At 37.0% G+C, this 12869-nt stretch overlaps 1 protein-coding gene across 4 annotated transcripts in view; it reads left to right on the top strand.

Annotated features, from left to right (window-relative positions):
• Positions 1–8676: 8676 nt before the first annotated feature.
• The window catches only part of LOC136025955 (protein Gawky-like), an 84984-nt gene continuing 80791 nt past the window's right edge, over positions 8677–12869 (top strand). For 3 of the 4 annotated variants that reach the window (XM_065702063.1, XM_065702060.1, XM_065702064.1), the window contains exon 1: positions 8677–8765. The gene's annotated coding sequence lies outside the window, so the exon portion shown is untranslated. The remainder of the gene's footprint in view (positions 8766–12869) is intronic. The other variant, XM_065702061.1, reaches the window with a different exon arrangement.

Genomic DNA, 12869 nt, shown 5'->3' with positions numbered 1-12869 from the left:
ACAAAAGCTGCTAACAGCCTATATAAACACCAGTTGCGCAAACATTTTTCAAAAGCAACACATAGCTATCGTCGTGACATCAATTGGTGCTGCCAGATAATGGTGCTAAAACCAGACACTCTCGCAGTCGGAAACTGGATTCCTTCCACACTGATTGGCTGACGGTCAAAACAGAAATTTCTGTTTTCACTCCCGGAATAAGGCCAGGATCTTTCCTTGCTGATTAGCTGTGGGAGTGCCGGAGGTTAATGCCTAGTCTAAAGATGTGTGTTGAAATCCTTCTTTGGGCAAGATACGACTCCATGCAACTGGTGTCTATATAGGCTGTGGTGCTAACTAACTTTGTAAGAGAAATGTTACATTGAACAAATCTGAAGCAGAAACGCAAGCTCACATGGATGCAGGGTTTTTATCCAACTTATCTACGCGCAAATGGGCCCTAGGCCTTTTTCCCACTGTCCAAAAGACACCGTCTGCGAACATTCTCCCACAGACAAGAAGTTTATGATACAGATTTCAATTTCAATTCAATTCAATTTATTCAAAAAGAAAAGAAAACACATAACAACAATAATAATAAAGATCCTAGAAGCGAACTTGTTAAGGACCAAAACAACAAAAAATTGTAAATGAAAAAGAGAGAGAAGAAAAAAAAAGAAAAGAAAAGAGAAAACAAGGGTAATTAAAGCAAATTGAACAAACATTTAGAGAAATATAATATCAAGATTTTAGTACATTGTTATATAGCGTCCGAAAACTTGTGGATAGCTCGAAACTGGAGGGTATTACATTCCATTGAATTATAGATTTATAAATTGGGGATCGCTGGGCGGAACTAGAGATACACCTGGGGACAATGAAGGAACGGTTGGATGAACGGAGACAGTGGCCTTCAGAATTATTACTATTAAAATAAGTTAATAAGTGGGGAGGAAGATTTTTATGGTAAGCGGAATATGCAAGGGATGGATTTAACTTTTTGATGATTTGTTCAAAAGGGATAATACCAAAATCGGAGTACAAATCCTTGGTGGGATATAGTCGTGGCAACCGAAAAACTGCTTTGACGGCACGGTTTTGAGCAGATTTTAATTTATTGGTAACTGAAGGATAAGTATTGCCCCATACAGATCCGCAGTATGAGATATATGGGTAAATAAAAGAATAATAAAGGGTGACAAGGATATCGAGAGGAAGAAAATAATTCACACGATTAATTATACTTACCTGTCGCAAAATTATGGCTCTAACATAGGACACATGTGTTGCAAATGATAGGCAGGAGTTTATGTGGACACCAAGAAACTTGGCAACTTCGACCTGCGGGAGGAGATTGGTAGAATATTTTAGGCCAAGTGCTGGCTGAACTTCATTTTTTTTGTAAGGGGTTTGAAATAATACCACCTGACTTTTCTTGCTGTTAATGGTCATGCAGTTAACGAGACACCACTCCTGTACTCTATTCAGAAGGGTTTGAGTAGAGGTGACGACGGATGGTAAATTAGGACCGGTGATGAAAAAGTTGCTATCGTCAGAAAAAAGTACTGGGTGCACTGATGAGCCCAGGTCCGTAATCAAATCATTAATATAAAGGAGAAAAAGTATTGGACCAAGAACAGAGCCCTGTGGGACGCCCCTCCGGACAGGTAGGGGATGTGAAGTCACCCCGCCCAGTCTCACACTCTGTACTCTACCAGAGAGATAAGAGCCGAACCATGAGAAAGGAACTCCGCGAATCCCTAGGTTATTGAGTTTACTTAATAAAACACTGTGATCAACCATGTCAAAGGCCTTTGAAAAATCCAGAAATAAGCCCAATACAGTATTAAATACAAAGGGAGAAAGACGTCGGAATATAATTCTCCCGAGCACCTTAGATATAACTGGGAGAAGTGAGATTGGACGATAATTGCTTATCTCAGACGGATCGCCTTTTTTATGAATCGGGATAACAATTGCTGATTTAAATATTTCTGGGAAGACTCCATTGGTCATAGACAGGTTTGCTATGTGCACAATGGGTTCACAAATATAGGAAGATACGGTCCTAAGAAGCTTATTACTTATGCCAAAGAAGTCAGGTGTACTACTATTAGAGAGAGATTCGATAACTTGAAGCACCTCTTTGCGATCAGTTGGAGAGAAAAACATGGATCTGGGATTCTTGCTAGGGTGTACTGACTGCGAGAAGGAACAGGAGTTAGCATTTGGAATATTAGTGAAATAATTATTAAAAGCATCCGGTACTAAAATTGGGTCAATTAATCTGCCACTGATGTCCCTAAGGTTAATAGGAACAGATCTTGAATTCCTTTTTTTTGAAAGCATTTCATTTATTGTAGACCAAATTTTTTGCAGTGAGAGATTTTTGAATAATAATAATTTTTCTTTGCTTCCCGGATGAGTTTGGTATATATGTTTTTGTATTTTTTATAATTAGTCAGGTCAATAACGCTACTGGTTTTGCAAGCTAACTTATATAGGTCATTTTTTCGGTATGAAGGGATTATCAGGCTATTTGACATCCAGGGGCGTATATGGGTAGTTTTTCGGTTTGATTTACGAACTGGAAAGGTTGAACTAATAAGATCACTCAATCCCTGTGTGAAACTACTTGTGGCTGAATTAACATCCTGACAATCCAAAGTCTTGGACCAGTCGAAGGATTTCAAACAATCCGTGAACCGGTTCATATTCACAGTATTATATATTCTATTAGACGTAGGGGTATTAGTTCTACGGGGTTGAGTAGCTGATAGGGAGGGTAAGGAAAGATAGATTGGAAAGTGATCTGACAGGTCAGAAAATATTATTTTGGAGAACAGGTGTTTTCCCAGGGAAGTGGATACAAAAATGTTATCAATTAAAGTAGCGGTAGTCCTCATGGGATCAACTCTAGTAGGAAAAAGGATTGTGGGAAGAAGACCACTTGAGGTAAATGTTTCAAAGAAGGTATCACTATCATTGTTATTGCTAACATTTAATAAATTACAATTGAAGTCCCCATAAACTATTGCCTTCTTTTGTGGTAAATTAATAAAACTAGAAAAATCATCAAACTGATTACAAAAGAAAGGTGTCGGAAATGAGGGTGGTTTATAAAATAACGAAAAAATAAAAGAATTCTCGTCTACACTTATGTCGATGATTATTGAATAAATGTATCTATTATTTATAGGTTGCGAGAACAAGAATTCACAATCGAATAGTCTGGTGAATTTTAGACTTGATCGGATGTAAAGAGAAATGCCACCAGAGGACTTGGTTAATTTTCTTTCAATATGAATAGCTTGAAAGCCAGTGAGGGAAAATTCATTAGTATCATCAATTTCTGAAAGCCACGTCTCCGTTATTCCAATTACGTCGAAAGGGCAGTAACTATTTGTTAAAATTAAATCTTTAAAATTAGCCCACTTATCCCGTATGCTTCTGATGTTAAAGTAAATTACATTAAGTTTGGTCTCTTCCATTAGCTTAGGTTTCACATTTTTCACCAAATCAAAAGTGTCGAGATATTTACAATTAATTTGGTTTAAAGGGCTATCGGGGCTAGCTAAGGTGTTGGTGGACAGATTATTTTGGTCATCGTAATAATTAAAAACAACATTATTGCACAGTGAAAAATTATTAAGAAACGTAAAATCTTGTAAAGTACTTGTACTTGTGTTTGTTTGACTGTTCATTTCTTAAGCAGTAGTTTCTGTGCTTCTGGACATTTATACGAATAACAGGGGTGGTCGGAGGAGCCACAGAGAGCACATTTCATGACAAGTTGACACGGGTTTTCTTTGGAGTTCTGGTGGTCACCAGCGCATTTAGAGCATCTCGGGGAAGCTTTACAGTTATTTGCAGTATGGCCGTAGCACTGGCATTTGTAGCACTGGGTAGGCAAAAACTTGTACTCAGTTATAGGTAGACGCTCGTAACCAATAACAAGGGGATTCTCAGTGGCATAATTTAGGTGGTCATGTGACTCAAACTTTAATCGAAAAGACCTCGTACTTCCTAACTGAACAACTTCTATACAGTTATTAGCGAGATCGCATAGGTCACTTTTAGATGTTCCGTCAGGCACTCGGCGTACTATACCGAAAAAGGCAGGACTCTTCACTTTAGCATTAATGGATTGGTCTGCTTTGCTTAATGCATCTGCCAAAGTATTGGCGGCACCCTTGTCCGACAGAACTACTTGCCATGCATCCCTCCTAGGCCTCAAAACAACTATGCTTGAACTGACACCCCCACAAGCTTTATCCAGGAAATCTTTTCGAGCGTCGGGATTATTCAAGTTTTTTGGTGGATTTTTCACAATAACTGAATAGGACGGTTTTGCGGGTGGGGGAGGTTTCATATCAGGAATAGTTTGCACGACTGACCTTGCTTTATGGTGCTCAGCGAAGCTTTTAAATTCCATGTAGAGTTCATTAACCTTTCGAGTTAACGTAGCTGTTGTCTCCCCTGGCACACATGGGACCTGATCTGGCTCGAAAATCAGATACTGAGGTAGGCTGATCTTTTTCTCATCACAAAGATCAAAGGCTCGAACCATATCACTTACATTATCAGTCACTTTGGGGCGCTCAGTTACCCTAGTAATAGAGGCGTCAGCCCACAAAATCTTCTTTGCTTCAATTAACATATCTCCTTTGAAAAAATCGCAAGCAATTTTTACAATATTATCAGCTGAACAACCTGCATTTCTAGCCCGTGAAATGAAATTCAACACGGGATTTAAGACAAGTCTTTCACCTGGCATCATCCGGTGAAATGATCAAATTTCATCAAAATTCGTGGGTGGGGCCACAATAGTTGTCAGTAAAAGCAATAGCAAATCAGGTAGCAATACTCACAAGATATATATTCAGAAGTTGCGTACACAAATAGACGAGCGCAAGTACCAAATTAATTAGTACCATAAAATTATTTCAGTTTGATGTCTGTATTACATACATTTTGTCTGCGCGTTTTCCTAACAATTATATTTCCGGCTTCCAAACCTCAACTATTAGCTAATACTGTTATAAAATTTCTTTGACTAATCGAATCGTTCCCCACAGTCAATAAGCTTGTTGCAATCAATTTTGCAATTTTTTTGCACTCAGTAGACAATTGCAACTAGTGAATTGTGTTCAGTAGTGCTTTCCGATATCTAATCTCAGTGAAGGAGCCGGTTTCGGAATATTAAGCAAATGATTGTAATACCTGACTTATTTAATATTGTTGAATCATTTGTGCCAATTTTATAAATACGCGAGCAGAGGAAGGGAGGTTTCTGTTGCAAGTGCCTTCGTACAAGCCGGAAGGGTTGTCTCCTTTAAATTGCGTGGAATAGGTAGCAGAAACTTATGCTTCCCTCGCTTTTTGGTGTCTCAGTATTTCAGTAGCGATTGAGGATTCACTCCACGGACTTTATTCTCTCCGAAACCCTTCCTTACCAAAATGGCGAGCGAGAAGCTTGTATTGACTGTAGTATTTAACTGTATTTAGCGAGCGAAAAAAGCAAGATGTGCGGCAGACTCTATAACGAAAGCCCTTTGGTTTCTACAAGGCGGAAGAAATTGTTTAGGCTAAGAAATGTTGCGGGCTCGTGCAATTTCAATACGACTTACTGATCGACAGAAAGTTAGCAACAATGTCATAGATATTGTGTGAGCATTCGATTTGTTCGACGAGAAGGGTGTCTCTGCCCTGATTGATCATATTTGAACCAGATCAAGGGCCTGTGGTTCCGGGGCAAAGTTCGTTGACACTCACTGGCAAGTTGAACGAATTCTACATGAAATTTAAAAGCTTTGCCTAAACAAAAAGTTCTAAGACTATACACAGCATTCTGCTCCTATGAAAATATTTGAAAAGCCTATTTATGCTGAAGTCGTCAAAAATCCTCGAAAAATTTTGTCAATCGGAATGCCAGCAAGATTTTTCTAGACTCTTTATCTGGCAATTCCAGTTCAAGTATTGTAACTCTAGAGACGTGGAAGGATGAGTGGCGTGTTATCTGTCTGACGAAGTGGGCACGACGGTACTTGCGGAAGCTATTGCTAACTTTAATAAAGCTGCACATACAAAAGACAAGTCAAATTGAAACTTCGTGTATTCCCAGAGGAACGTCAACTGGTTACATTCAGAGTTGTCTACAGAACTATACTGAAGTGTCTTAAACAAGGTCATTGAGATCTTTCCGCCTAAAGTTCGAAACTGAAAACACCTACAAAAGTGTTAGACAGTCCACATAAGATTGGCTATATGCAGCTTCTTGACATGAAATACAAGTTTCTGCCCTGTCACAGTCGTAGTTATAGTAGAAGTGGCGTGCAAATATTGCCTTTTTGGTCAATTGATCATCTCCTTTATCATTTCCTCAAAGTTCCATATTAATATAATCAGTCATTCCTGAGTTAAGCCGTTTTTGACCGCCCAATTACGCATTACATGTTTTGATTTAGCTCAAACAACCCCCTTCACATTACCTAAAAGACTCATCTTAATGCCCTTCGTATTTTGGGAAATTGGAAGTCAGATATGTATACCTTTTATCAGTAACATGTACTAAATCTAAACAATTAACAAATTGCCTGACTTACAGCCCATTCTCTGAGGTCTCATGTTGGGGGGTGGGTGACGTCACCGAACACATAATTATTGAACCTTTCAACAATGCTGAAAGAATAGATGTCTTAAAACTTTGTTTGGATGTTTGTTTTGAGAAATGATGGCGTGGGGCAGCATCCAATTACAGATCAAATGGGCCCAACCTGAAGTTTGTAAAACCACTCGTTTCAAAAGACCTTACATGACCCCAGGTCATAACTCACAGCCCTTGCCCAAGGGGTCTTGGGGACTGTTTCAACACTGGACCATTGTTATATGCCTTCTGGATTATTATGAACAAAATTGCTATTTCATAATTTCAATAAGATGCATTTGGTGAAAAGAGGGGTAGTTGGGTGGGGATAGCTGCAATTCATCATACTAGAACTTCCGATTTTCCAACCAAATGAGTCACTTCTAAAGCTTATAAAACCATTCCTTCCATAAAAAACTTTAAATACCTCAGGAGGTATAGCTTACAACCCTTCACCCCAGGCTCTGATGGTTTGTATCGACTCCAAAACCCTTGTTATATGATCTTTGAACTATTTTGAATAAAATTGTTATCACAAAATATCCATTTGATACACGTCGGGAAAACACGATGTTTCAGGGGGGCAGCAACCCTTTGATCACTTGACTCTTAAAAAGGGGACTAGGACTTCTGATTACGAATCGAATGACTCCGCTCCAAAGAATATACGACCACCCTTTCTCTATAAACCTTATTTGCCCCCAGGGTATAGCTTTCAACCCTTGCCCTGAGGGCAGTGGGAGAGGGGGCACTGTCAACCTCAAAGGCATAATATCTGGACCCTTCAACCTCACTGAACAAAATTGCCTCTCAAAATTTTGATTGGATGTGTTTGGGGAAATAATGGACTTGAAGGAGGGGGGAGGTTTGTTCTCAAATTACTTTTTGCTCTTAAAAAGGGTTGTATAAATTCCAATTTCAAACCTAATAATCCCTATGCGAAGATTATACTGCCACCCATTCCATAAAAACCCTATATGCCCCCTGGGCATTACTCATAAAACTTTCTCCAGGGCTCTGGGGAGTTGTGTCTACCCTGGAAGCATGGTTATATGTTCTCTGGATCATTTTGACCAAAAAGACTATTTCACAAATTCAATCAGATGCGTTTTGTGAAAAGAGGGGTATTTGGGGGGGGGCTGGTTGCCCTCCATCACTTTTGATTCTTGAAAAGGAACTAGAGCTTCCAAATTTCAACCAAATGAGACTCCTCTAAAGTTTATACAGCCATCCCTTCCATAAAACCTGAAATTCCCCGGGGCATAACTTACAACACTTGCTCCCAGGCTCTGTTTTTTTGCCCCAAAAAGCCTTGTTATATGATCTTTGGATTTTTTTGAATGAAATAGCTATCACAAAATTTCTATTAGATTAATTTCAGGATAACGACGGGTGTGTGTGTGTGTGGGGGGGGGTAGCTCTCCACCGATCACTGACTCTTGAAAAGGGTACTAGAACTTCTGATTTCGAGTGAAATGACCCCTCTCTAAAGTTTATACGACCGCCCTTTCTATAAGAATTTTATATGCGTCCAGGGCATAGCTTAGCATTTTTAACGTAGTTAAAATTAAGTTTTTCCTGGTGTGTACCATAGCCAATAAATTGTCAGCAACACAAAATGTTCAATAGGATATATTTCTTGAATTAGCTTTTGTATAAAAAAAGCAATTTACATTCACTAGCTCTTCAGGGGGTAGTGATCAGCGTAAAAAATATTTTACCCCTCCCAGTTCAAAAAGTTGATTTGATTCCCCTGCCTCGACTCCCCAAAACAAACAATAAGATAGGAAACTAACCAAAATCACAAAGAGAAAAATTGACGGTATGCCTTTTGAGCTCAGATTCTGAAGAATTCCACATTTAGGTTTTCCCGTTAATCCAGATTTGCGCTGAGCTCTTAGGATGAAATAAGTCAGCAATAGAAATGATAGCTAAAATTAGTGTGAATCAGGCCTCAATTGTTTTTCTATCTCTATGGTTGAAGCATTTAGAAAGCATCTCTAATAAATTGTAAATAGATGGCGAATGGAGGAATCATTTTCTTCATTATCATTGTATTTTATCTGGCAACATTTGTTTACAAATTAGACATCTTATATTGTATTATTTCGTGTTTTTTGATGTTTAAAGGTTTGAAAAAGTAATAAAACTTCAGTCATTTTGTCATATGTGCCATTGGTCTCTCTAAAGATCGAATTTCGTGTTAATTTACATTAGCTTCTTTCAGCTATCCTTCAAGGTCACTTCCTAGGCCTACCAAAGTGATTTGCCTTAACATTTATTTAGCATAGCCTACCACTTAACCAATGCTTGCTTCCATATCTTCAGGCAACACTTTGCAGGCTAAGGAATTATGTTTGTTTATCCTGTCTTGAATTTTTGTTTTACATAGCTTATGGCCCATCTGGTTCCTGGTTCTTTATAGGTTAACATATGAGGTCATGGTTAAGATTAGAGTAATGCCCAACCTTAGTCTTTATTTGAATATAAGCATGGACAGTAGGCCAGCTTAGGTTTGTTGGTTAATCTTGGATATGATGTAGCCTAGGTTAGACTGTTCAAATAAAATATTTATAAAATCTTTGTAATTTTAACCAGTAATGTCAGGATTGAAATTCATGATTCATTCCCTATTTGATTAAGAAGGATGGTCTAGATAGATTTGTGTTTTTGGTATAAACCTACACTGATAGATGAAGCAATCCACCCTTTTTTGAACAAATGGTTGTTTTAACAATGATAACAGGTGAAAGATTCCAATTGCTACCCTTGTGCAGAAAGGTCCAAAGTTTACCATCAACATCAGGTTTGTCAAAGTGAGATAGTAGCTAGCTTCTAAAATAAACATGGAGTTTCCTTACCTAAATATATTCAGCAGGAACACAAAAAGAAATGTAATGGTAAATTTTCAATTAATTTACAAACTGCAAGATAACATAACATTTTACTTGTCATTTGACACTCTAAACATTGCCTAATGATTATTACCATCACAAGTGTGTCCTAGTCCCTCCTGCCTCAATGTCTAGCTACAGCTCTTGGCTCTACTCAAATGGCTACTAAATTTTTGGGTTAGTTTCTTTCAAATTAGCACTGTTTTTTGTTTATTTTAAACAAAAATAGAGCAAGTCATAGGATTGTCTTATTACAAATGAACAATAAGCAACAATATACAGAAACTGAGCCGCTAGCTATTGATTGGTACCACAGCTAACTAATATACTCCTTAGGCTAAACAAATTGCAAAAAATAAGCAAATACACCAGAATGCCAAAAGAGACAAATTCATTAAATTCTTTTTAGTGGTACTGAGTAAAACAAATCATACAAATGCCATAAATATTATGGTTCTAGCCTATATACTGCCTTTCACAAAACAAGGTTCCAACCAAAGCTGTTTTAAAATCAGCTATACTATTTCTTTGAGCAATATGATCTAATGGACCAGTTTTGAAGGACTCTGTCCAAACTTTCTTCAACCCTTTTCTGATACAATTTTAATGAATTCTCTTATGTTGGTGAATAATGGCTAAACTGATAGAAATCATTATTATATTAATAATTCCTGAATTGCACAGATTAATCTGACATTGACACAGACATCTTAGTCTGCTCATAAGGCCAGAAATTCAAATAAGGAACACATTTTGATGCCCATTTTTGTACCTTTTTAATAAGCTATAAATCAGATTTTCTTGTTGGACATCACACATGCTTAGTATTCAACTATTGTTTGTGTCATTATCTTATACAGCTTATTAAAGCTTTGCAGGTTAAACCTTCTTTTGATACAAAGCAAACTATAATTGGCTTTACATGATACAGCTAATACTTGTTTATCAAACCTCAATTGATTGTCAAAAAGAATACCAAGGTCTTTAATGTAATCAACAGAACATATTACAACTTCACCAGTAAGATACTGGCACACTGCTGCATTCACTAGATAATTCACCACATGACATTTTCCCTTATTAATAGTCATTGAATTTAAATTACACCAATTAACCAATATGTTTAAATCATCCTGTAGAAGAGCCACACCATCTGGGGAAGATAAGCCCTTGTAAAGCTTTACATCATCTGCAAGTATTTTCATTTGACAATGCTGAATTACCTATGGCAAATTATTTATAAATATACAAAATAGAACTGGTACTAAGCAACAATCCTGAGAGATTCCATTTGCCAACCCTAACATTTTATGACCTATGTGTTAGGTAATCTGCAATTCAAGCCAGAGTTTTAAGTCCAATCCCATACTTTTGGTTTTGATACCTTGTCATATGCCTTACAGAAATCAACATAAACACAATTAAACTTTTGACCTAAGTCAGCCATCATTTGAAAACCATCAGTTACTTCCATTAGCTGAGTATTACTGATCTTCCTAAAACTGTGTTGCTCTATATGCCACAGGTTATTTTTTTTTTATATGTATAATTTTGGACCCAATAAACAATTACTTTTTCCATGATTCCAGTAAAAAATTGAAGTGTTGAAGACAATATTATGTGATTGCTTTTGCCTATAGGGGGTAAAAATTCAAGTCTATCTAGGTCAGAGAGTGCATAGGTATTACAAGGTCTAAAATAGATGGATTTGATCCAGTCTGGAACCTGGTAGGCTCAGTAACATGTTGATGAAGGAAGCTATCATCCAGTGTTTGAACTAACCTTTGCTCAAAAGTTGTATCAAAGCATGTTTTGCTATGTGATAACCAATCAATACCTGGAGCATTAAAGTTTTCAAAAGGAGACTCAACAGGGAATAGAAAGCCAACATTTTAAGACACAAATAGTTCTACCCAGCCTTTGTGTCCTAGAATTAGTAATAAACAATTGATTGAAAAAATAGATTTTTTTAAATGCTGCTTGTGTTATCCAACCTGCAATATCTGACCAAATTGATGCTGAACACAACTGGGAGTTAGATCATACCTACTGGTGGTCACTAATACCAAATAGATGAAATTACTTCACTTTAGCACAGTCCTAATTGTAAGGTATATTGCTGCACCAAAAACATAGTAACAGATCAATTTTTGTTTGAGTTGCACAACTAGCTGTCATGTCAACAATAGATCTAAACTTATATATTTCAGCTTATCATGTTCTGAACTAAGGTATTTATGTTAAATGTTCCTTCTGTGAGATAAGGTTCAGGAATCAGTAGTTTTCTTACAGAAATCACTATTACTAGAAGATGAATTGGCTGAATGACCAATCTCTTTGAAGCCTAATCTGCCCCTACTGGATGATTCTACATGTGACATCAAAATAAGTGACAAATTTATGTGTATCTTGCCAGGGTGGAGGAGTGAAACTTTGGTTGGTTATGTATTTGGTAACACCCTATTAGTAGCGGAGAGAATAAATAAATAGACATGTTAGGGTTTTGAGCTCTTTAGAATTCCTAAAAATGTGTTTTGTCATTTACTTTTATTGATTGATATTCATTCATGTGTAATCAACCAACAATAGCAATTAATAAGAATCCATACAACTTCATCTACCCCCACAAGTGTCTATAGCAAAGACTGCAGAGAAATTAGGATAAACATGAACAGTTTTTGTCATTGCTGAATAGGGTTTGAATTTAAGTGAAAATATTTTTTCACCTTAAATTTACCTTAAATTGCAGCTTGGAGCAATATAAGGATTATCCATCCTTGTGATGCTCCATGAGAAAAAAAAGAATTCGTTTGGTGTAGATTGTGGCTGAGGACTCTGCAGCTTCCCAATTGTAAAGGAACTCTTGGCAGAGCCATTCCCTATCAAGGTGGGACTTGAACATGTCAATTGAAGTAGCAGAAACTGTTTCTTCAGAGAGCTGGTTCCACATATTGATGATTCTTTGGCTGAAGAAGTGGCTTCTATGTCTACTCGTGGGAATGCAAGGGCTGTGCAAAGAGACCGGGAAGGGTATTTTTAGAGAGGATTTTCACTTGGCAGTTTTTTCCAAGACTTGTTTTTTAATTTCCACTTGTTGAAACTAAGAGGGTGATTTTAAGCATTTAGTTATTAATTATTAACCATGAAAATTTCAGTGTTACACTGTTTATGCTTTCAAGACTATTTAACCCAAAAATGACATAAAAAGTTCAATTTTTGATGCCATATAAATCTTATAGTGGCATTGCTGAGATACATATATGCTAAGTATATAGGTATAATATTTCTTTTTTTATTCAATTTTACTTTTAAGATAAACATGAATTTGAGTTTTATTTCAAAATCAGGTT

The sequence above is a fragment of the Artemia franciscana genome, chromosome 4, assembly GCF_032884065.1.
Source record: "Artemia franciscana chromosome 4, ASM3288406v1, whole genome shotgun sequence".
Classification (NCBI taxonomy): Eukaryota; Metazoa; Arthropoda; class Branchiopoda; order Anostraca; family Artemiidae; genus Artemia; species Artemia franciscana.
The sequence above is the reverse complement of the archived record's forward strand: the minus strand, read 5'-3'. Positions and strand labels throughout refer to the sequence as shown.